The sequence below is a fragment of the Panthera uncia genome, chromosome F1 (genome assembly GCF_023721935.1).
Source record: "Panthera uncia isolate 11264 chromosome F1, Puncia_PCG_1.0, whole genome shotgun sequence".
NCBI classification, from domain to species: Eukaryota; Metazoa; Chordata; class Mammalia; order Carnivora; family Felidae; genus Panthera; species Panthera uncia.
In genome coordinates this window covers 29,963,535-29,988,550 of record NC_064813.1, presented here as the reverse complement: position 1 = coordinate 29,988,550, position 25,016 = coordinate 29,963,535, and the positions used below count along the sequence as shown (strand labels likewise).

The 25,016-nt window shown below is 44.7% G+C and overlaps 1 long non-coding RNA gene across 1 annotated transcript in view; it reads right to left on the bottom strand.

The window, feature by feature from the left end:
• The window catches only part of LOC125925293 (uncharacterized), a 155,189-nt gene that overhangs the window by 71,797 nt on the left and 58,376 nt on the right, over nt 1-25,016 (bottom strand). The window contains exon 3 of the long non-coding RNA XR_007458771.1: nt 2,599-2,640. This is a non-coding gene — a long non-coding RNA (uncharacterized LOC125925293). The remainder of the gene's footprint in view (nt 1-2,598; nt 2,641-25,016) is intronic.

The window sequence follows — 25,016 nt, the reverse complement described above, 5'->3', positions numbered from 1 at the left end:
CAGCACAGAGCCCGACGCGGGGCTCGAACCCACGGACCGTGAGATCATGACCTGAGCCAAAGTCGGCTGCTTACTCGACTGAGCCACCCAGGCGCCCCTCTAGCCCCTTTTTATTCCTATTTTGTGTGTGTGTGTGTGTGTGTGTTTTCCTTTGTCTTGATCCCTTTGCTCAAGGTTTGTCTATTTCCGTACTTATTTCAAAAAACAAACATTTGGTTTCATATATCTTCCCCAAATACTATTTTTTAACTTTTTTCTCTTCTATTTATTATTTTCTTATTTCTAGTTTAGGTTTCTCTGGTGTTCCTTCCTTAGTTTATTAAGTCGATCACTTTATTTACTCGTCCTGTTTTTGTCTGTTTTTTCACTTTTCACTTCACTCTTACAGAATATACTTTTTAAGGTGTGAAGTATTCATAGCTTAATATTCTCTTGGCCACAACAAAAGCACCAGTACTGTTTAGTTACCTGTTGAACCCTGCTCCCCTCTTATTTTTATTCCAGACTTGTAGTTTCATCCTCTTAAATATATAAAAAAAAAAATAGTATTTTCTACAACCAATAACTGATTATATACACTAAACCATAATACCCTTTAGTAGTTCTTTTAGTGACCGTTTGTGGTTGCCAAACTGTCTGGGTCTTTGTGTGGCTGAGGAGTCTTTACTCGTCAGGGTGTAGAATTCTAAACTGACCATGATTTTCCCTCTGCACTTTGAGCACATCAGCATATTGTCTTCTGGAATCTACTGCCTACAAAAGGGCTGCCACTGCACCGATGCTCATTCCTCTGTAGGTAGTCCCTCTTTTATCTCTGCTGACTTTTGGATTATCCTTATCCTTCATGTTCTGCAATTTTGCTATGATGAGTTTAGGTATTGGTTTATTCTTATTTCTGTGTTTGGTACTCTAATGTACTTTTAAAAAAAAATTTTTTTAGGTGTTTATTTATTACTGAGAGAGGAGAGAGAGACAGAAAGTGAGGAGGGACAGAGAGAGAGGGAGACACAGAATCCGAAGCGGGCTCCAGGCTCTGAGCCGTCAGCGCAGAGCCCGACATGGGGCTCAAACTCACGAATGGTGAGATCATGACCTGAGCTGAAGTCAGACGCCAACCAACTGAGCCACCCAGGCGCCCCTTGAATGTACTTTTGATTTGAAGTCTTCAATTCCGCAAAACTCCGAGTCATGATCTCTTTAAACATTGCTGGACTGTCACTGCCTCCTTTCTCTTCTTTCAGAATTTTTATCAGATGACAGTCGGTGTCTCTCAGTCGATCCCCCCATGTGTCTTAATGCTTTCTCTTCCCTGTCCATGCGCTGGCTGTGCTCCCCACAACCAATTTCACCTTCACTGCTGTGCTCTGCAACTTCATTCAGTCCAGAAATGTTCTCAGCCAGGCTATTTTAAATTTCAATGACTTTATTATTCATTCCTGAGATTTTTAGGTAACTCTTTTTAAGAAAATTAATGGGGCGCCTGGGTGGTGAGCCCAGTTGGGCATCTGACTTCGTCTCAGGTCACAATCTCATGGCTCGTGGGTTTGAGCCCCACATTGGGCTCTGTGCTGACAGCTCGGAGCCTGGGGCCTGCTTCGGATTCTGTGTCTCCCTCTCTCTATGTCCCTCCCCCGCTGATGCTCTGTCTCTTAAAAATAAACATTAGGGAAAAATTTTTTTAAAAAGAAAGAAAATTAACCTGGCATTGTTTTTAATTTTGTTTTATTTTATTTATTTATTTTTTTTTTGAGAGGGAGTGTGTGAGTAGGGGAGGGGCAGAGAGAGAGAGAGGGAGAGAGAGAATCCCAAGCAGGCTCCACACTGACAGTGCAGGGCTCGAACCCACAAACTGTGAAATCATGACCTGAGCCAAAAGCAAGAGTCAGACACTTAGCCCACTGAGCCGCCCAGGCACCCCTTAATTTTCTAATAATTTCTTTTATCCATCCCTTTTGACACCTCAGAGGTACTTATTCTAAAGTATTTGTTAGGCTGATCTACAAAATTAGTTTCCATGTGGAATGAAATCCTGTCCTACTTTTTTGACTCTGTTGGCCGTCTGTCCCGGCATTAGATTTCTTCATGTGTTCTGGAATTGGGGTTTGCAGGCTCATTTCAGATGGGAGTCATGTTACTTTTTTTTTTTTTTTTTTTTTTGCTTTCTTTCTCTCTTTCTCACTCTGCGCTCACCCCCTCCTTCACTCCCACCCTTGCAGTTGCCTCAGCCAGCCCCCTGGATCCCAACCCCTAACCAGCGTTTCTGGGGTCAGTGCAGGGTCACTGCTGCATGGTGGTGACAGGGACACAGCAGATCCAGTCGCCGGCCCATTCCCAATCAGCAGGCTGTGCCTGCATCCTCTTACACAACTTGTAGCCCTGGGAGCCCGGGCAACTCTCCGGAGCAGTTTCTCAGTCTTTCCTCCCGAGTTTGGGAAGCTCAACTCTGTGTGGTGCCTCCCCCCACCCCAAAACCATAAGCTCCATAAGGAGACACACTCTATATGCTTTGGTCATCACTGTATACCCAGTGCATAAAATAGTGCTAACACATAGAAAAACTACACCTTTGAAGTTGAACCTGGAGCTTTGTTTACTCACAGTCTTCCTGGAGGGTGGCCAGCCTAACAGGATAGCTCATATCTGCAGAAAGGAGGACACACTGGTGTAAGAATTTAAGTTCTGTGACTTCGGGAAGGCTCTAGACCTTATCTAGCTACGTCACTGAATCACCCGAAATCCAGAAATGCTCTTCTATAAAATGAACGTCCCTTGGTTGGATGACAACAGTCTAGCCAGCTGGTGACTGCTCTATCAGTCTGGGCTCTGGAGTGGGACTAACAGAGATGGCCAGTGGACGGTGATGAATGAGAAACAAATTCATGGTTTTAAAGGCACTGACCTGGGGGGCTCAGTCAGTTGAGCGTCAGACTTCTGCTCAGGTCATGATCTCGTGTTTTGTGAGTTCGAGCCCTGCATCAGGCTCGCTGCTGTCAGCCTGTCAGCTGCAGAGCTCGCTTTGGATCAATCCTCTGTCCCCCTCTCTCCGCCCCTCCCCCACTTGTGCTCTCCCAAAACAAAATAAACATTAAAAAAATAATAATAAAGGCACCGAGGGTTTTAGAGTTGTTTGTTGCTATAGCATAACCTAGGCTATCCTGGTGGATACAAATACCCCTCCATAGATTTTGAGCTCTGCTGAGGGAAGGATCCTCTTTTTTTTTTTTTTTTTTACTACTGCTGCCCAGTTTCCAGAGTAGTATGTAAATATGGTCATTGTTCTTTTCTCCGTTTTCACTACTAATGAGAGACATGTTAAAAACCAATAATTATTTCATATTTGCAGTCTTCCAATTGTCTGAGAAAATTGTGACATTGTCTAGAACTCTTAGAACTCTAATAATATTTTAAAAAGTGTCGTGGTGCCCTTTCTGGAGATGGGAAGACAAAAGTTTTGACCTGAACATAATTTAAGTTTTGCATGGTGACGTGCCACATTATCATATGCCTCAGTAACTCAGTGATGCCAACGGGGGCCAACATAATGTTGCCAGCCTACCGGCCCTGACAGGAAATGCCCCCGGACTGTGATGCCCTGTATTGGGGGTGGGGGGACCTCTGCTCTTACATTGCTTTCTGCCCTTAGTGTGCACACCTCTAGTGGAAAGCCCAGCCACCTTCCTAGTCTGCTCCCCACTGCTCCCATGAGGTGGAAAACATGAAAACCGAGAACTTGGAAGAATAGGAACTAGAACATTCGGTTTTGAGTACATATCTACAAAAAGCCGAGCAGTGCCCTAAGTCAAGTGCATAAGCCCCCTGGCATCTCTTATGGGGGTCGTGTAGTTTTGTGTTGTTTTTAACCAATGAAAGCATGCTTTATCGAGTTGAAGATGCAAAAAATATTTGTGATTTCACAGACCTTTGCTGTGCTATAAATATTGCACTTTATGGTATAATTATTACTGGTTTAAGAGAAATAAACAGTATAAACAAAATATAGCCAATAGTATGGAAATGCACACCATACAAATGAAAAGCACAAGATAATTACTCAGTATCTTGAGGAATACTTAATATATACATGTGAAATATCTCACACATATACACAGTAAAAGCTTGGCAGTGTTACAAAATTTGAAGTTGCTTGATACGTGGTCTCTGGATAAAGGATATAGTTACATATTCTTTTTTTTAAATTTTTTAATGTTTATTTATTTTTGAGAGAGAGAGAGACAGAGTGAAAGCAGAGGAGAGGCAGAGAGAGGGAGACACAGAATCCGAAGCAGGCTTCAGGCTCTGAGCTGTCAGCACAGAGCCCAATGTGGGGCTTGAATTCACGGACCTAGAGATCATGACCTGAGCTGAAGTCGGACGCTTAACAGACTGAGCCACCCAGGCACCCTTATAAGTACATATTCTTAAAGAAATGCAGTTTTATTCTCAAGAACATAGACGTTAGAACTTAACTAATAGAATGTTAGAATCCTCTTTTAATGGATATAAAAAAACAGTTTATAAAAAGCACATGGTTCATTGGTTTCTGAGTAGAAGAGAATTTCTTAAATTTGTGAGGAGATCCTGAGAACAATGTTCTCTAAGGCCAGCGAAACATCTATCTGCCCCTCATCTATGGAGATTCCAGATTAAGCAAATAAAAATACACAGTGCTCAAGGAAATGGGAATTTGAGACAAAAACAAAGAATTTTTAGTATAAGTATATCCCAGATGCTTCATGGGACATACTTATGATTTAAAAAAAAATTGTGTGTTGTTTATCTGAAATTCAAATTCCAGATTCAAATTTCAGATTCTTCCTTTGGAAGAACCTGGCCAGCCTCTGCCCCAGACTCCATAAATTCTGTACTAGTGAGCTTTCCTTAATGTGTTTTCACTTACACATTGTGAGGCTTCTAAAGAAACTAGGTTCACCAGCAATTGTCCCTCAAATCCAGTGCACCCTTCTGAAGCAGTGTGGCCTTCAGAACTTCTGCAAGGGGAGGGCTGTGTGGGCTCCCCCCATAATGCCTATTTTAGTCACAGTCATTAGCGCCGGAGAAAAAACACTCTGGTCATGAGATTCACTTTCTGCCATGTCACAAGAGCGTCAGTAACACTAAATGCCCGAAGGAAAGTGTGGGAGAAAAGATCTGTGTCCTGAGCTGAAGACTCTGGAAGCCTTCTTCTGCAACACGCCCACATGTTTTTAGTCAAAACCTCTGACATCTTTCCCTGCACAGATATTGAGCCAAAAAAAAATTTTTTTTAAGTTTATTTCTTTATAATCTCTACACCCAATGTGGGGCTTGAACTCACAACCCTGAGTTCCAGAGTTGCATGCTGTACTGACTGAGCCAGCCAGCCCCCCCGAGCAATACTTTTTTAACCAAGAAAGAGACTGAGTGACTTCAGTCAGGTATTCATTCAGGCATTGCCATGAGACTTGAACTTAGGAGAATGAAGAGGAAACACCAACTTTACTGAGCTCGTGATACAAATACCTTGATTTATTTACTCCTCATTCCCACCTGCTGTAGCATGGTTCCACTTTTCAACCAGGAGACAGAGGCTCAGAGAGGTCAAGCCATTTGCTCAGAGACACATAACTAGCAGCATAGTCTGGATTCAAGTTGAGATGTCTGGGGCTACAGAAGGCCAAGCCCAATTTCCATTTTACCAATTTTCCTCTCTGGAAGGAGGGAGGTGATAAAGCATGCTAGAGTTGTAGAATGTTCTAGAAGAAATTATAGGACTTCATGGGGTAGGTTCATTCTTAGCCAATTTGTGAGAGTGGACGTCGTGATGTGTAACAAAATGTATAACAAAAATACCTGGGTTTGAATTCTGCCTCTACCACCTTTTAGCCGTATGGTGTTGTTACCTAATTTCTCTTTATCAGTCAGGATCCCAGCAGGAAAATGATGGCACACACGAGTGATTTAACTGAGGAGAGTTAAAATTTCTTTTTTAAGTTTATTTACTTATTTCGAGAGAGAGAGAGAGCGAGTGAACAGGGGAGGGGCAGAGAAAAAGGGAGAGAGAGAATCCACACTGTCAGCACAGGGCCTGATGTGGGTCTTGAACCCATGAAGCCGTGAGATCATGACCTGAGCTCAAACTAAGAATTGGTCACGTAACCGACTGAGCCACCCAGGCACCCCAACTAAGGGGAGTTGAATAAAGGGACTATTAACTGAGGCTTTGGCAGCATATAAAGGGTTTTGGCAACAAGGGATGGTGAAGTACCAGGAAACTGGTAAGAGCAGGAAGCCATGACCGCTGCAGGCCTGAAGGGTAAGGGGAGGGAATATTTTATTAGATCCTGTTGAAAGCTGGAGCCATGGAAAGGGGGCCACCTGACAGGAGCCATGGCCCTGAAGAAACACAGCCACTGTATCAGCACCACACGTGGAACAGAGGTTAGAACCTTGACCTCTCTCTCCTTCCTTGGCCAGGACTCCACTTTGTATGTCTGTACAGGTCAGCCTCCCAGGACCCGGGGCAGGGCAGACAGGGAAGGAAGGGGGTTGGGGTGTTGTAATCAGAGAACAACAGCATTCAAGCTGAGCTTTGGTTTGGTTTGGTTTTTAAAGTTTATTTATTTATTTGAGAGAGACAGAGACAGCGTGGGTGAGGAAGGGGCAGAGAGAGAGAGAGGGAGAGAGAGAGAATCCTACACAAGCTCTGCACTGACAGCACAAAGCCCAACGTGGGGCTCAAACCCACGAAACCGTGAGATCATGACCTGAGCTGAAATTAAGAGTCCCACGCTCAACTGACTAAGCCACCCAGGCACCCCTGATTTGCTTTAAAAAAATTTTTTTTTAATGTTTATTTTTGAAGGAGAGAGACAGAGTATGAGTGAGGGAGGGGCAGGGAGAGGGGGAGACACAGAATCCGAAGCAGGCTCCAGGCTCCGAGCTGTCAGCACAGAGCCCGACGCGGGGCTCGAACTCACAAGTTGTGAGATCAGGACCTGAGCCGAAGTCGGACGCCCTGGTTCCCTTTTTTAAAAATGGGAATCACAGTACCTACCATGGGGTGTTGTAGGGAAGATTAGATATAGATTGACTGACTCCTTCAACCAAGCATTTACCGAGCACCTACCATGTGTTAGGTTCTCTGTCATAGATATGGTGGTGACCAAAACAGAGAATGTCTCTGCCCTCGTGGAGATTATACTTACAAGAGAGTCAGACATCACATAAGTATTTACAAGGGAGAGGAGGTAAAATATCACCAGAGGGCATTTATAAATAGTAGCCATAATTATTTTTTAAAGTCTCCCAAAAAGACCTATGTCACATAGCACTTTCTTGTTTCTTATACCAATGTTTATGAACAACCTTTACCATCAGGACAGCGTTCCCTGCCATACTATAAAGTTTTGAGCATCCTAAGAAGAAAGAAACAGTTATCACTACCTATATTAGTCAGGGTTCTCCAGAGAAACAGAACCACTAGGAGATTAGATGGATAGATAGATTAGATGATAGATAGATAGATAGATAGATAGATGATAGGTAGATAGATAATAAGAACCAGCTCACAGGATTATGGAGGCTGGCAAGTTCTAAGATTTGTAGTCAGCAAGCCAGGGACCCAGGAAAACTGGTAGTATAGTTCCAGTCAAAAGGCTGGCAGGCTTGAGACCCAGGAAGAGCTAATGTTTCAGAACAAGTCTGAAGGCAGGAAGAAAATGATGTCCCAGCTCGGGGTGCCTGGGTGGCTCACTCGGTTAAGCATCTGACTCTTGGGTTGGGCTCAGGTCATGATCTCATGGTTCATCAGTTCAAGCCCCACATCGGGCCCCGCACTGATGGTGTGGAGCCTGCTTGGGCTTCTCTCTCTCCTTCTTCCTCTGCCCCTCCCCTGCTCACTCTCTCTCTCAAAATAAATAAAAACTTGAAAGAAAGAAAGAAAGAAAGAAAGAAAGAAAGAAAATGATGTCCCAGCTCAAAAACAGGCAGGAGGAGTTCTCTCTTAAGGGTCAAAAAGGTCAGCCCTTTTGTTCTATTTTGTTCTATTCAAGCCTTCAACAGATTAGATAAGGCCCATGTTAGGGAGGGCAATCTGCTTTACTCAGTCTACTGATTTAAAAGCTAAACTCATCTACAAACGCCCAGAATAATGTTTGACCAAATATCTGGCCACCCCATGACCCCAGTTAACCTGAGAGATAAAATTCACTGTCACACTACCCTGGAGTCAAAATTCTTAATTGAGCTGCCCGACTCTTCCTCCCTCCTGCCTAAATATGACCTGCCTCTTTCACCTGGAGCTTCTCACCTGGATGCAGGTGGCATCACATTCCTGTGGGAGCTTGGTAACCATGCAGAGTGCAGGCCCCACCCACGCCTACTGCATGACAGTGCCGGGGAGGGAGGCCTAAAAATCTACTCATTTGTTAGCCCTTACTCATCTACCATGCACCCTTCCAGCCCACCAGATACCAAGAGGAGGAGGTGAAGAGAAACCCTACAAGGGAAGGTCTGTACTGAGGGGTGCTGAGGACGCCAAAGGCGTAAGGGAGACGGGCCTTGGTAGTGAGACAGAGCTGCAAACCACAGTGTGAAGAGAAGAGGGTTTATTAATGAAGGCAGGGGGTTAGGGGTGGAAGAAGGACTTCTGCATGTGGCAGCTTAGGGGTTGCTAATTACTGAAGGACCCCAAAGCCCTGCTCGATCTGCTTGTCTGTCTCCAAGCTCTCTAAGCTCACCTGGGCTCCCTCCCTTGCTCACTACGCTCAGTGATACTGAACTTCCTGCAGTTCCTCTGAGAGCCCAGCCCTCTCCTGCCTCAGGACCTTGGCTCGTGCTATTCCCTCTGCCTAGAGCACTCTTAAAACTCTTGGGGTGGCTGGCTCCTTCTCACCCTTCAGGCTTCAGCTTAAAGAGAGACCTGTTTAAAGGGCCCCCCTCAAGCCCCATCCAACATAAGTCCTCCCTCTCAGCCTCTATTTCATCACCTGTATGTTCCCCTAAAGAACATATGAAGATGTATAATTTTCAAATGTATTTGTGAAGCGGGAACAAATTTTATAAGTCACATACATGTCAACTGTAATAAATTATATTTTGTAATTTTCCATTTCTTTGTCACAGGAGACATAATTTCATCCTTTTCAGATCAACTCAGCCACATTAATGAGCATGGAGTCACTTCAGGTTTATCAGCTTAGTCAGATTCAGCATTCTGTCCTTAGTCTCTTTCTCAAGTCCTCTTAGCCTTTGGCCATTGATACTCACCTACCTGGCTTGTTCCTGAATGCCCCAGGTCCTGCTGTGGCCTCCAAAGCCCTCTGCCTCCTCCTTTTCCCAAACATGTTGGGGCCTCTGGCCTCTCTCACCAATTCTGGGTCCTGTCTGTGGGAAGGGGAGGTGGTGGCCACTCTTTCCGCACCACACTGTGAGGCTTGCCCCAGCCCAGGACCCTGGACGCCTCCCTCACCCACACCTCTTCTACTGTCACACACACAGGCTTCTCTGGGAAGTGACCTACAGGAAGCGAGGTACAAGTCTCCTCTGCTCTGAGCTTCTGCAATTTTCCATGGGGGTTCTTTTACCTTCTGACCCCAGAGCTCGACGGTCAATAAAAGGAGACCCATACAGCTAGCTCCCCTATCTCTCCCTGTCCTGCTTCTCCCTCCTCTTCCAAGCTGGTAGAACTCTATTTGGGGAAAGGGGAAGGTCAGTGAGAGGGAACACTCCTCTCGGGCTGTGGTACTTTCTTCCTCTCTGCTGCTCAGAGTGCCACATGGATGGGGTGGAGGTAGCTCCAGGAAGGCACCCTCAGCCCTCAGCATGGTGTCTGGCACGTAGTAAGCCTTCACTACGGTTTAATGAACGAACCAACGGCTGTATGAGTATGTATTTGCCATCTTGGATGATACTCTTGCCCAGAATAACCTTGGGAGAAAGTGCCAAAGAACTTAATTTGGTAAGCGTTTCAAATGTCCACTGCAAGGTAGTTGTCCCCTCTCCTCGTAAGTGAGAGCATTGCTCTCGGCAAGCCCAAAGCAACTCAGCGTGCAAGAAAATAAGCACATGAAGGGCTGCGCTGGGAAGGCAGAAAACAGCCAATATTTATGGGTGTCAAGGCTTAAAAAGTGGATTTTGGGTTGTGTCAGTGCTGCAGCCTTAGCAATCCCAAAGATATTGATAAAGAGCTAATGTCCTGGGGTGCCTGGGTGGCTCAGTCAACCGGTTAAGCATCCCACTTCGGCTCAGGTCATGATCTCGCGGTTCAAGGGCTCGAGCCCCGTGTCAGGCTCCACGCTGACAGCTGACAGCCTTGAATCTGCTTCAGATTCTGCGTCTCCCTCTCTCTCTCTGCCCCTCCCCTGCTCATGCTCTGCCTCTCTCTGTCTCAAAAATGAATATTTAAAAAAAGGGGGGGGGGTGCGTGGGTGGCTCAGTCGGTTGAGCGTCTGACTTCTGCTCGTTCAGGATCTTGCTGTTTGTGAGTTCAAGCCCCGCGTCCGGCTCTGTGCTGACAGCTCGGAGCCTGGAGCCTGCTTTGGATTCTGTGTCTCCTTCTCTTCTGTCCATCCCCCTCTTGTGCTGTCTGTCTCTCAAAAATAAATAAATAAATGTAAAAAAAAATTAAAAGAAAAAAAAGAGCTAATTCCCAATTTGACCCAAGTCACGGCGGTGTGCTGGAGAACATGGCCAGTGACTTCCTAGGATGGCCCCTCACTGGACAGGCCCCTCACTTCCTATGATGGCCCCTCACTGGACAGAGGAGCCCTCTGGGTGCTTCTCCCTTCAGACATCATCAGGAACTTTCTGTCTCTGACAAATGAACTTTTTCACTGACTCTCACATGAGTTTTTCTAAGGTGGGCAGGTGAGTTAAGGGAAGGATAGAAGAAGGGGTTATGTTTGGAAAAGAGATGACCATTTGGAAGTTAAAAACAATAGAAGCTAAAAATTGAGCAAAGTGATGTATTTAAAAAAACTGTGTTTGATGGAATCCTGTAATAATAGTATAATGCTTAAATTACACATAATTGGTATTCAATAAGTTTGAAGGATGAGTATGTTAATAAAGAATATTCATATCTATGAGCTTTAAACAGACTCTTGAAAGTTGGCCTAGGAACGAAAATTTTCCCTTATTATATTGTTTCCATAGGAAAATATGTTCTGCATTCCAAACAACTGACTTGCAATGGAACTTTTGCAGAAGCTGGGGTTGCTGCCCTGGGGTGGGTTCCATGACACATACCACAGTCGCTGGCCTGGGCCTCTTGTGACCAGCCCACACATTTAGAAGCCCATCGGCTGGGCTCAGGGAAGCAGTCATTGGCCAAAGGGACAAAGTCACGCTAAAAAGGAAATACCTCAAAATACGAACTCACGACAGAGAGCAGGAAATGGTAAATAAAATCCAGCCCTTCCGTGCGTGTTTTTTTTAAAGTTTATTTATTTATTTTGAGAGAGAGAGCGCAACCAGGGGAGGGGCAGAGAGAGGGGGAGAGAGAGAATCCCAAGCAGGCTCTGCACTATCCGCACAGAGCCCAATGCAGGGCTGGAACTCAGGAACCATGAGATCATGACCTGAGCCAAAACCAAGAGTCGGACGCTCAACCGAGTGAGCCACCCAGGTGCCCCCAGCCTTTCTGTTTTAAAGTCAGTTGCAACTTCAGTCAAAATGAAGCATTAACTATTCAATTATTCATTCATTCATTCACTCATTCAAAAACACATGTATATTTCCATTCTCTCTCCCCATAAGCCTCTCGGAAGTAACAGCAAAGGGATAAAAAAATATATTAACTTATAAAGAGAGAAAGGACAAGGGGATAGATAACAGCAGACAGGAGATGTCAACAGAATTGCAGAGATGAAAGTATGGGTGGGATGGGGCATGTGCAATTAAGTAGGAAAACAGAAGAGTCCAAGTGAGGTGCCTGCCAGAGGGGCTGGTGGGGGGGGGGGTCTCTCTACAGGTGCCTGCGAGGCTTAGCATTGGGGGCAGCAGTAACTGCAGGAGGTCAGGGTGAAGGCTGAGGCTGAAATGAGGGAGATTTATAAATCTAGATCAAGAGGGGGACCCTAAGTAGCTGTCCTCCCTCCTCCCCCCCTCCCCCACCTAGCCAGGTGACTTCTTCTCCCACGTTGAGAAGCTCCTTCTAAGGGGAAATGAAAACTGGAGAGGCTCAGGACATGAAGCATGCAGGCAGGGTGTGGACTTGGACGTTAACGAGGGGATTCAGTGAGGCTGCACATTCTGAATTTCGGGGTGCTCAGCACACTTCCCACTCTGGTCACAGACAGCCCCAACCAGGCATGTTACAGCCAGCAACCCCCGCCCCCAACTCAACCAGAGGGAAGTCAGAGAAGGGACTTAGGCTTGCTACCATCAAGGACCTCCAGTGAAGAACCACATCTCATGCCCTGTGGGCAATCACCGGGAGGCACAAGTCTCACCCCACACAAAAAGCCCCAATCCTCTCTCTTTTTAATGTCTCACTTTCAGCTATTAGATTGGATGGGCAGAGATCATCTTGGGAGTGGGATGAGAGGGACAGTTACTCTTTTTAAATTTAATTTTAATTTGTATCAGAGCAATACGTGTATAAAGTTAGAAAGTCCAACTACTCTACAAGGCTCTATGATGAAAACTACAACCGTCTCCCAGCCCAGGAGACCCCAGCCTTGATTTCCACTTCCCAAAGGCACTTGTTAACCATTCTTTTAGCTGTTTTTTTCCTCCATATTTATAAATAATGTGCTATATTTGCTGATTTCCTGAGTTTTGCATTTTGGACATTGTCTATTGACTTTTTACTTTGAACATTTTGGATTTAGCTCTCTTCCTCCACCATCCTCGTAATCCCCCCATCAAATGCTCAAAATAATGCCACAGTTTAGTTGTCTTCATATTTGGTCAATAATTTTCCTTTCAAAAATATAGGCAATACAGGTACATGATTTTTTTTTTTCTGTGACTATGTAGGCATGGTTTTATTTTGAAAAGCAAATGATTGTCCCAATTGGAAGCCAAGCATCACTGTGAGCATAAGAGAGAATCCACTAGGCGTGTTCTCCTTTAAGTGGCAAAGAGGCAGTGACCTTGACCTGGCAGAGAAGGAAAGGTGGTCCTAGCATCACAGTAATCCAAATTTACATGGTCTTAATAATGCAGACCCTGTCTGTTCGCTTTCTACTCTAGAAATCAAACCTCCCACAAAGCAAGGAAGACTTAACTAAGGTGACAAAGCTGATTGTAGATGTTTCATTCTTGATGTAAAAGTAAGGGTATAAATAGCAGATAATGGAAAGTAGAGGGGAGAGACAGACAGAAGGGAACTGCGTTAATATCCTCAGCTAACATAGTGGGGAGTCAACACGGGCTGCATAGATAGGAGAAGAAAAGGAGGGCTAAGTATGTCATATACATGTACAGAGGGAACCAATAGAAAAGCTAAATTATAAATCAGAGAGCTGGGGGCAAGGAGGTAGGAAGCTAAATCCTCATATTTAATGGAGGTGAGTCAAGAGACCCTGTCTTAAACCGACCAAGAAATTGCTTTTAAAAACAATCTGAGTATTTTTTTAAGTTTATTTATTTATTTTGAGAGAGAGAGAGAGAGAGAGAGAGAGATTGACAGACAGAGTAGGGGTGGGGCAGAGAGAGGGAGAGAGAGAACCCTAAGCAGGCTTCTCACTGTCAGCACAGAGCCAGATATGGGGCTTGATCCCACAAACCATGAGATCATGACCAGAGCTGAAATCAAAACTCAGGTGTTTAATCGACGGAGCCACCCAGGTGCCCCAAAACCAATCTGAATATTAAAAAAAAAAATTTTTTTTAAGGAGGCAGACGAAAGCAGGGGTCTCTGGAAAGTGATGTGAGTATGGGGTGAGCAGTGTTGGTTTTCTCTCGAATGATTGGATTTTTAAAAATTCTGTGTATATATTACTTCAATTTTTCAAATGTAAAAGAGGGAAATTCACACATTTTTAAAAGTTGAATTCAGGGGCGCCTGGGTGGCTCCATTGAGTGTCTGACTCTTGATTTCAGCTCAGGTCTTGATCTCAGGGTCATGAGTTCAAGCCCTGCCTTGGACCTTATGCTGGGTATAAAGTCTACTTTAAAAAAAAAAAAAAAAAGTTGAATTCAGTGTGAACACATAAGCCATGGTACAGGTGTCCAATTTGCAATGGCAATCTGTATTATTATTCCTTCAAAAATTGCACAGTTTCCAGGCACTTCTTTAAATGGTAACATAAACTTAATGGGTCCCTTATTGAGAGACTTACGAAGTTAGCATTGGATACGGGCAACATTAGGGGAGGAGATAATGTATTTTCATTGCTCTTAATGTTGGCCACAAGGTAAATGAGCCCACCACTTAGATAATGAGGAGAGACTGCACAGAAGTGGAAAATATTTCTTTATGATGCACCTGGTTCCTTGTACCAAGCCCAATTTATCAACTGGAATCTTCTCATATTACCTAAGCAGGTCTCTCTTCCTTGCCCTGGTCTCACCCATTTCTGCAAAGCTGGGTTTAAAGGAGGATTAGATTCAAATACCTTCTGGCTCCATAGCGAGGTGTCCTAGATTGTGCATTTCCCTTCATCATCTCTCCTCTTGGTCAAGCTTTGTAGTCAGCGGAGGAAGGGGCAGCGTCCATCTTTGCAAAGAACGTGCCCCTTAGTAGGCTCTCAATTTGTTGAAAGAACGAAATTCATTGTGAGACATATAAAAGCATCCACAATTTGACCCCAGCTAGTTTTTCCAGCCTCTTCTTCCATTCCATGTCCCTACACCAGGAGACACTCCTTTGTACTCCCGTGCCTTTGCATATCCCGATTCCTCTGCCTGGAATGCTTTTTTCTCCTGTCTTAAGGCAATGACTTCAAGATCCACCTTCTTTAAAGGAGCCCCCCCATGGCAGCCTCCTCAAGCCCCTTAGCAGACAGGACCTCTCCCGAGGCTTCCAGCAGCCTGGAACTCAATACAGCTCAATCCTGTTTCTCAACAGATGTTCTTTAACTCTACTCAATGATTGTCCCCAGGACCTTATTGTGAGAAAAATCTGTATCTTGGCTTATACCTGCAGGGAAAATATAATCCAGAAGCTCATCGAACTGGTTGAGAACGACATTAGGTGTTGCAGCAAGGGCAGAGGTCAGGAAAATGTTGTAACGGAGGGATGTCGTTTTGAAAAAGCAAGCACTCTTTACACTCGGGTGGTGTTGGGATTAGTCACGGGGAATGCAGTAAAAGAGGCTCTTCATCACCCTGTCCCCGGTCCATCACGCGTGCCCTTCCAACTGGCTGGGCTCAGTTACATTTGCCAACAGGTCTTCCCGGAATTCATTTACCCCTGAGACTCAAGCATTAAACTTTAATGTTAAAACTTTTTTAATTACGGAAATCTTTAAACATGCACATACAAACCCTCAGATACCCATACCCCAGTGTTGACAATGGTGGATATTTTGCCAATCTTATTTTCTCTATCCTTCCACACCTCTTTTTATTGGAGAGGGAGACAGGAGTATTTTAAAGGAAAGCACGCTTCTTGGGATAGATCTCTAACAGATACCTACTTTTAAAAACTTGCGGTAAAGTATACCTAACAAAAAATTTACCATTTTTCCATTTTAAGAGTGTAATTCAGTGGGATTCAGTACATTCACGCTGTTATGCAACCATCACCACCGTCCATGTCCAGAACATTATCATCATCCTGAACTGAACCTCTGTACCCATTCAACACTAGATCTCCGTTCTCCCTTTACCATAGCCCCTGGTAACTTCAATTGTACCGTTTGCCCCTGTGAATGTACCTATACCAGATACCTCAGATAAGCGGAATTGTCTAACACTTGTCCTTTTGTGTCTGGCTTATTTCGCTTAGCATAACGTCTTCAAGGTTCATCCTGTGCTGTAACATGTATTAGAATGCCATTCCTTCTTTAATACTGATAAGTACTTTGTAAGTCATAATCACAGCAATAATCCTATTACATCACAGCAAGAGAAGTCCCTGGTGTCTGGGGGTCTCCCTTTTAGGGATATTAAGACAGATCAGTGGGTTTAAGCGCTGCCAGCCTGATCCGTGCATTGATAATATGGCATTTTAAGTGTTCCTAAGTCTTTGCAAGTAATCTTAAGCGTGCGTATATGTCTGTATCTCTCTCTGTGTATATTTGTATCAGTCACTGTGCTCAGCCCTACAACTGTCTTCTATCGTTCCACAGACCCTCAAAACTTCCCACTGCCCCTACTCAATCTCTGATGCTGATCTCCTAGAATTCCTGAGCTCTCAGGTTTCATCCAAGACAGCTCTCTATTTCCAGTTAGTCCTTGAGTTCCCTACAAATGGGAACACACTCAGAGCCACACTTGAATGCTTGTTCTAAAGGCTAAACGTTTCATAGAGAGTAAGTCTGCCTTCTGTCCAGTTTAGGAACTGAATTCTGTTTCCTCTAAGTTTGGGGCTTGGGGAGGCTGAAGGACAGCTGGCCAGCAAACCTTGCAGACGGGGTCTGGGGACATGATGCATGAGGCTAAGACACATCCCAGGTAGCCTCCATGCTTCGTGAATTTAACAGAAGATTGGCAAGGACTGGAATATGTTTTATCGAAACTTCCCAGCTTGGATTTGTTATTTTTCTTTTGCAGTTAAATACAGATGAGGTGTTTTTTAAAAAGTAAATATTCAGAGAGTCTGAACCAAACAGGCCCTGACAATTTTCCAGAGTTCAGAGTTGACATACCTATTTCGTGCCCTTATAAATTCGCAGAGGCCAACAGGTGCCAGACCTAAAAAGTCAGTCTACCTCTCACACACTCTGCCTTATTAGGGAGGAGGGAGCAAGAAGGAGGGAGAGGACAGAGCAGAGACAGTGGGGCAGAAGGACCTGAGGTGAGGGTGGCAGCAGGGAAGAGGAGAGCTCGAGTCTATAGATAGAAACAGAGCTCACGCCAGGATGCTGGACGCTAGATCAGCTATCCAATAGAAATAAAATACGAGGCACAAATGCGAGCTGCACACACAACTTTCAATTTTCTAGTAACCATATTAGTAAAAGTAAACAAGTGACATACATGTTAATAATATATTTTATTTAATCCAAAGTACTCAAAATATCGTTTTAACATGCAATGAATGGAAAAATTATGAATGTGCTATTTCACAGTCTTTTTTGTGTATTAAGTCTCTGAAATCCAGTGGCTAGGTTATACTTACAACACGTCTTAACTCGGACTAGCCACACTCAAGCGCTCAATGGCCATGTTGGTGGGTAGCTATCGTATTGGACAGCATTGCCCTGGTTCTTGACCAAACTGTTCAGACTCTTCTCTCAACTTCCAGTCTGTAAAACAGGGATAACTCTCCCTGCCTGATCCCCTTCAAGGGTTGTATGAGATGCATGCAGCCAATAGGCGTGAATGTGCTTTGGGCTAAAGCTATTGGGCCCTTCACAGGCCCCTACCTCAGGAGAAAGAAGCAAGTATTGCCAATATCAACCTATCAATCTATGTATTGCCTGGTCACCTGGACTTAGCATGTATGGAACCAAAAAGAAGCGTGGCAGGGGCTCACTGACACCTCCATTTCACAAGACAGTTCAATTTCACAACAAAAATCAGGTCGTCAACTGTTGTTCTACAGAACATCTACTATCACAACCATTGTGTTTATTTAAAAAATGAAAGGATATTGGGGCGCCTGGGTGGCTCAGTTGGTTAAGTGTCTGACATCAGCTCAGGTCATGATCTCACGGTTAGCGGGTTGGAGCCTGGAGAGCCCCGCATGGGGCTCTGGGCTGACAGCTCAGAGCCTGAAAACTGCTTCAGATTCTGTGTCTCCCTCTCTCTGCCCCTCCCCCGTTTGTGCTCTGTCTCTGTCTCTCAACAATAAATAAAATGTTGAAAAAAAAATTTAAAAAACAATTTAAAAATGAAAGCATATTTTAATACTCTCCCAAGCACCAGGGATGTAAGATGAGAAAAATAAGCTGCTTGCTCCTGATGAGGTCATAGTGGGGGGGGGGGGGGGGGGGGGGTTGGGGGGGGGGTTGGGGGGAGGAACACATATGCAAAAATGTGTGTATAAGAAGCAAATAGATACGTATGCCCTAAGACTCTTGTTTGCAAGTGTCAAAATACCCAGTTCAAAGGGCATCAACAAAAAGGGGGAATCTACTGGCGCACGTGACTGGAGACACTGTGGTAAATGTGGCTGTAGGCCAACCTTGATACCGCCCCCTTCTTGGCTCCGCCCCTCATCTCTGGCTCCGGGTGACCACCTCAGCATCCCCTGGCGCCAGAGTCCCCACGTTCGAGTCCAGCAGGAAAATCAGTGAGCCCCAACCAAGAGCTCCCAGCAGCTTATGGGCTCTGATTGACCCGTTCTTGAACCGGTGGCTGCGGCCCCTAGCACAGTTTGCTCTGCCTGGTCACCCAGATGCACGTGGACCAGGAATGTGAGGGGAATGAACGGCTTTCCCAAAGGAAAACTGGTAGACCGTTACTTGAATTGGAGTGGATGGATACTGAACGGCCAAGAAACAACAATATTGACTAAAATTTATGAGAACGCAGAAAAGGTGTAACCAGGGCTGGCTTCATGAGCTTTTGGCCTGTACAGTCCCACTCTTAACAGGTCCTGCACTTGGTGAATGCTCCGCTGTCACCAGCTTGAAATTCTTTATAATTTGAGAACAAGGGGATCTCCATTTTCACTTAAATTACAAATCACAAACTTATCCTGGATGTGACTACCATTACATTGCATACACAAAGAGGTGACTTTGGAATTGAATTTTCAAAGATCAAATAGCCATTTTCCAAGTGGGGAGGGCTAAGAGGTAGAAGGGAGCAGGAGGAAATTCCAGGCAGAGGGATTAGCACGGGCAACAAGGTAGCAACGCAAGAGGTTCAAGGAGAAACCGAACCCATTAGCGTCTCAAGTGGCTGGGGCTTGAAGTGCAGGGGTGGCCCCAGCTGAGCGGAGAGACAGGGGCAGGGAGGGACCTGGTGTGTCAAGCCAGGAGGCTGGAGCTCAAAGAATATTTCTTGAATGAATTAGCAAAGACAAGTCAAGTAAATTACACTAGAAAATGTATTTCTTTTGTAAACCTGTATTTTCCAAATGACCCTTAAAAACTAACACAGCCCCGTTTCCCTCCTTGCCTGTCTATCGCAGACTAAGGCTAACTCTTCGGCAAGTAATATTAGCGTCTACTGATCTTTATCATCAGCATGTTAACAAGGTTTGCATTCCACCTCTGTGACTTCACCATCCAAATATTTATGAATCAGGGAGATGTTTCTAAGAACGTGTTTTCCGACTGTTTATAACAATAATAGTGTGCTTTAATTACAAAGATGACGTTCTAAAACCTAAATAGAACAAGCCTCAATTGTGTGGGAGTTCATTGCTTTGGTGATAAAGAAGAAACACAGACGGTGACTCAGGTGGAACACTGTTTCATTTTCATTTTGTGTTTCCTTTGGTGCTACATGTCAGGGCATGTTAGAAAACCCATGGAGAAGTGTGCTGTGGGGAACCTGAAAGTTAAAAGGAAGGCTTTATGTGTGACAAGGAAAGTACAGTGTTCCCTTCTCAAGGCTAACATGAAAGGGAGATGACAGCTTCTCTCCACACAGGGCTGATGAGCTGGTAATGGCCAATATTTTGCTCCCAAATTATTTTTTAAAAATGCTGAAGAGCTACCTGGGTGGCTCAGTCAGTTAAGAGTCCGGTTCTTGATTTTGGCTCACGTCATGATCTCATGGTTTGCGAGGTCGAGTCCCACGTCGGGCTCTGTGCTAACAACTCAGAACCTGCTTGAGCCTTTGTCTCTCCCTCTCTCTGCCCTCCCCCCACTCATGCTTGTGCTCTCTCTCTCTCTCTCAAAATAAATAAGTCAGCTTTAAAAAAAAAAAATGCTACAGAGACAACACTGGTCCTCTGAATTGAGAATATTTTTTGAGTTTCTGCCACAGGCTTATTTCAAGTTAAATGAAACATAAGAGGAGAAAGTGATGTTCAGGTGTTTGCTAAGTGCTGAGTGTAGAGCCTTTGTCTGCCTTGTTCATTCTTGTCTTCCTAGCACTTGAACAACACCTGACTTGTAGCAGGCACTCAATAAACAGTTAATGAATCAGTGAATACATTTATTCCTCACAGTAATCCTATGTGGCTGTGTACACTTTTCAGATCAGAACACAGAGACTGGGGCACCTGGGTGGCTCAGTCGGTTAAGCCGGTTAAGACTTTGGCTCGGGTCATGATCTCCCAGCTCACGGTTGGAGCCTTGTGTCAGGCTCTGTGCCGACAGCTCAGAGTCTGGAACCTGCTTTGGATTCTGTGTCTCCCTCTCTGTGCCCCTCCCCCGCTCACTCTCTCTCACTCTCTCTCTCTCAAAAATAAACATTTAAAAAATACAAAAATAAATAGAATGTGCCTTAAAAAAAAAAAAAAAAAAAGAACACAGAGACTATGTGCTAGCAATTGAGGGAAGGAGATGATATGTCCAGGCAGGTGTGTACAAGGCAGACAGAGACAACATGAGGCTTCCTTGGTGACTCACTTCTTTGCGACCAAGTATGTGTCTCTTCTATAGAATCTGTGGTCAATGGAGAATGATAGCAGGAGAAAAGGGGCTCTTAAAGTGTAACTTCCCCTTCACAATCACCTTCACCGTCATTATTGACTGTAGACACAGAGCCTAAAATTATAGGATTGAAGAACTGTAAGGAAGTTCAGAATTTATTTATAATACTAGAAGCTCCCATTTATGTAATTCAAATTTTTTTTTAATGTTTATTTTTCTATTTTAAGAGAGAGAGCAAGAGCACTGGGGAGAGGCAGAGAGAGAGGGAGAGAGAAGCCCAAGCAGACTCCATGCTGTCAGCACGGAGCCTGACACAGGGCTCAATCCCACAAACCCTGAGATCATGACCTGAGCTGAAATCAAGAGTCAGACGCTTAACCGACTGAGCCACCTGGGCACCCCAGCACAGATTCCCTGATCAATACAGAAGGAATCTGACTCTCAGAAGAGGACCCAAGGCTATTCCGATAGCACAGAACCAGGACCTGAGCCCCACATCGATGTCATTTCCACTTACCCAATGTTCTCAATTTGAGACGAGTACCCTTTGGATTTCTTTCTGTTTTGTTTGTGTCAGTCAATGCTAGGGTTAGCAGGGAAAAAACGATTTGAGCTTATTAGAGTTGATTAGTCATTCCATTTCCCACCTTAGAACTATTGGATTTTTTCCTGTATCCCATCTCAGTGCCTGGCACATGGTAGAGATTCATAAGTGCTTGATACACTTAATTAAGCCAGGATTTGATTTGGATGGAATCTCAGTCCTTAATATTCTTCAGCAGCAGGACTGGAAAAAAGCAGGAAACTATACCCTTTGAAAGGCACAGTACGATACCAACTTTTACCTTCATTATAATATAAAATTTATGCTTTCATCTTTTAAGAATGAATTTGACTCCATTAAAGGAAAGCTTAAAAATTCAGGTATATATGAAGAAGAAGGAAAAAAAAAAGCACCCACCAACCCAGATAAAGCACTTTCAATATTTTATGGCAATTTATTCTTTTTTTCTCTATTCATGTATTTTATTATTTATTTATGGTTTTTATTGAGTTGTGATTGTTCTGTATTTACAATGGATGCATCTCGCTTTTTAAAATTTACATTCTCATAGCATTCTTTAAGTTATAAGCTCTTTGTAAATAGGGGCATAGCATAGAAAAAAATAGACTCTTACTTAAATGAGCACCTATTTTGTCAATTATCAATTATGCGTGGCTGAGGATCACCGACTTCTGGTTCCTTGGTGGCCACTCCACTGCTAATTAACCACTTCATCAGAAACCTAGACTTAGTTTTAGCAATTTTAGGTTCACAAGAAAGTGGAGAGGAAGGTACACAAATTTCCCATACTCCCCTCAGCCCCACATATGCACAGCCTCGCCCATAATCTGCATTCCCCATCAGAGTGGTACATTGGTTATAAGTGAGGAATTCACACTGACACATCATAATCACCCAAGGTCCATGGTTTACATTAGGGTTCACTCTTGGTGTCGTACATTTCTTTGGATTTGGACAAATGTATAGTAACATGTATCCTTCATTATAGTATTGTGTACAGTATTTTCACTGCCCTGAAAATCCTCTGTCTATCCATTCTCCCCACTTCCTACACACACACACACACACACACACACACACACACACACACACCCAACCCCTACCCACTACTGATCTTTATACTGTCTCCATGGTTTTGCCATTCCCGGAATGTCATATAGTTAGAATCATACAGTGTGTACTCATTTCAGATTGGCTTCTTTCTCTTAGTAATATGTATGTAAGGGCCTTCATGTCTTTTCAGGATTTGATAGCTTACTTCTTTTTACTGCTGAATAATAGTCTGTTGTCTGCGTGTATCACCGTGGACTTCTCCATTCGCCCACTGAAGGACATCTTGGTCACTTCCAAGTTTTGGCAGCTATGAATATGCTATAAACATCCATGGGCAGGTTTTTATGTGGGCACGTTTTCAACTTATAAGGATAAATACCAAGGAGTGTGATTGCCAGATTATACGGTAAGAGTATGTTTAGTTTTATTAGAAACCACCAAGCTATCTTCCAAAGTGGCTGTGCCATTTTGTATTTCCACCAGGAATGAACGAGGGTTGCTGTTGACCCACATCTTCACCAGCATTTGGTGTTGTCAGTGTTCTGGGTTTGAGCCATTCTAATAGCTGTGTAGTTGTACCTTCTTGTTGTTTTAATTTGCATCTCTCTGATGACATAGGATACGGAACATCTTTCCGTATACTTATTTGCTATCTGTATAGCTTCTTTGGTGAGGTGTCTGCTAGGGTCTTTCTCCCATTTTTAAAATTGGGTTGTTTATTTTCTTATTGTTGAGTTAGTGTCAATATCACTGGCAAAAGTCTGGGGGGAAACACAGATGGAAGCTGTGGATGCAGTGGGGGCAGATTTGCTGGGTACTGGGAAATGAACAGTAAGCTGCCAATAACCCAGAATAGGCTACGTGAACCCCTACATTGAGCCCTAGGGCCCAGCCTGGCTACCCTTCCTCCTTCTCTCCCCCACCCCCACCCAGTCTTTCTGTCACTTTAATGTCCCCAACATGCTGGTGCCAGGGTCCTCCCTTCTTAGACATCCTACTGCTAAAAACTGTCCCCAAATGAACCCACTAGCCTCTTCCCCGCCCCTAGTCCCTACAATACCAATCAGTTCCCTCCCCAGCCCTTCCCAACTCTCCACTCTATAACAGCTGAGACACGGGACTCCTCCCCTCTCTGTCCTGACACCAAGCTGGCCAAAGGCGGCTGCCTGGAAGTTTCTCCAGATCATCCTCTCCTGTTCACCTCACTGACCCCACCTCATCTCAGGCACCACTGCTCCACGTAGCCCCCAAAATGTGAGAAGCTGAGCTTTAACGAAAGCATCTTGTGTTTTGCAATGAAAAGATCTATTTTACTTACAGCATTATGTTTTGTGAACCAGTTGTATTTTGAAAAAAAATTTTTTAACGTTTATTTATTTTTGAGAGACAGAGCCAGAGGGTGAGCGGGGGAGGGGCAGAGAGAGAGGGAGACCCAGAGTCCCAAGCAGGCTCCAGACTCTGAGCGGCCAGTGCAGAGCCCTACGCGGGGCTCGAACTCATGAGCTGTGAGATCGTGACCGGAGCCGAAGGTGGACGGTTAACCGACTGAGCCACCCAGGCGCCCCAAATCGCTTTTATTTTGAACACACAACACATGAGGGTGAGGACACCACCACCTTCCCAGCTCATGTGGCCTTCGAGGGTGTCACGTGACCAGTGTCGCCGCTTCCTGACACCTCCACCAGCATCCTCCTCTTTCATCCAGTCTGCCCTCCGCCCCGCCCCAGCGGTCTTCCTCAACAACATGTGCTCGTGTCCATCGGCGGCCGAAATACCCTGTTACCCACCCCTCCCCTTGGTCCTTGGGACACAATCCAAACTGATCATCACAACCTCCCAGACCTATTACAATTGTTCTCCCTGCCTCCTCCCCAACTCCCCCTCCCCTCCCACACACTCCTGCACGGCAGCTACCTCACCATTCTCCAGATACACTACAGGTTTTCACAATTCTATATTTTCATTCACTGCGTGCACACTTATGGTGGGGCCAGCATGTGCCTGGACCGGTGCAAGGAGCCGGGAACCAACATAAGGATGAGCCGGGCACAGCCCCCATCTTCCTGGCACCCAGAGCCTCTGCATTTGCTTCTCTTTGTGCCTGGAATGCCTTCCTCCTTTTCTGCCCAGAAAATGCTCAGCCTTCAACATCCAGCTCGAACGTCACTTCATCCATCAGCCTTCGCCAGCTCTCCTGAGCAGAGACATCCTGCCCCACTTTAGCCCTTATTATATGAGCCTGTAACCACCTGTTGCCAAAGTCTGTCTCCCCACGTGCTGTGAGCACTTGCAGGGCAGGGAAGCGCCACTGTGTATCTATCTGTAGCTCCCCACCTAGCACATACTAGATGCACAATAAATGTTTGTGGAATAATGTATATACAGTAACATATATATGGCACCTGCTATTGCTGGCTACGGTTTCATGCACGGTCATTTGCCACCTAAACAAGATTTAAAACTCTTCAAGGGCAAGGAATGCTCTTATATTGCCCTTGTAGCCCCGATCTGTCTACACATACTGCTGAGAGCAGGATCTGGCAATAGGACACGTTTGAAGAACCGACTGATAGGTATAAACTCACCAGAGTGACTCACTCTGCCCTCAGCCACTCCAGTTTCAAGTACAAGTTCATCATCAGATGATTTCAGTTCATCATATTTTGGGAAACAGAATAAAAGTCCAAAAAGCCCTACTCAGTTTACTCAGTCAATAGCAAGGCTTATGTTTGTGGTTAAAGCAAATTATGGAATAATTGCAAATTTGGCAGACGGGATAGTATCACAGAGGGCACAGGGATGTGGAATTT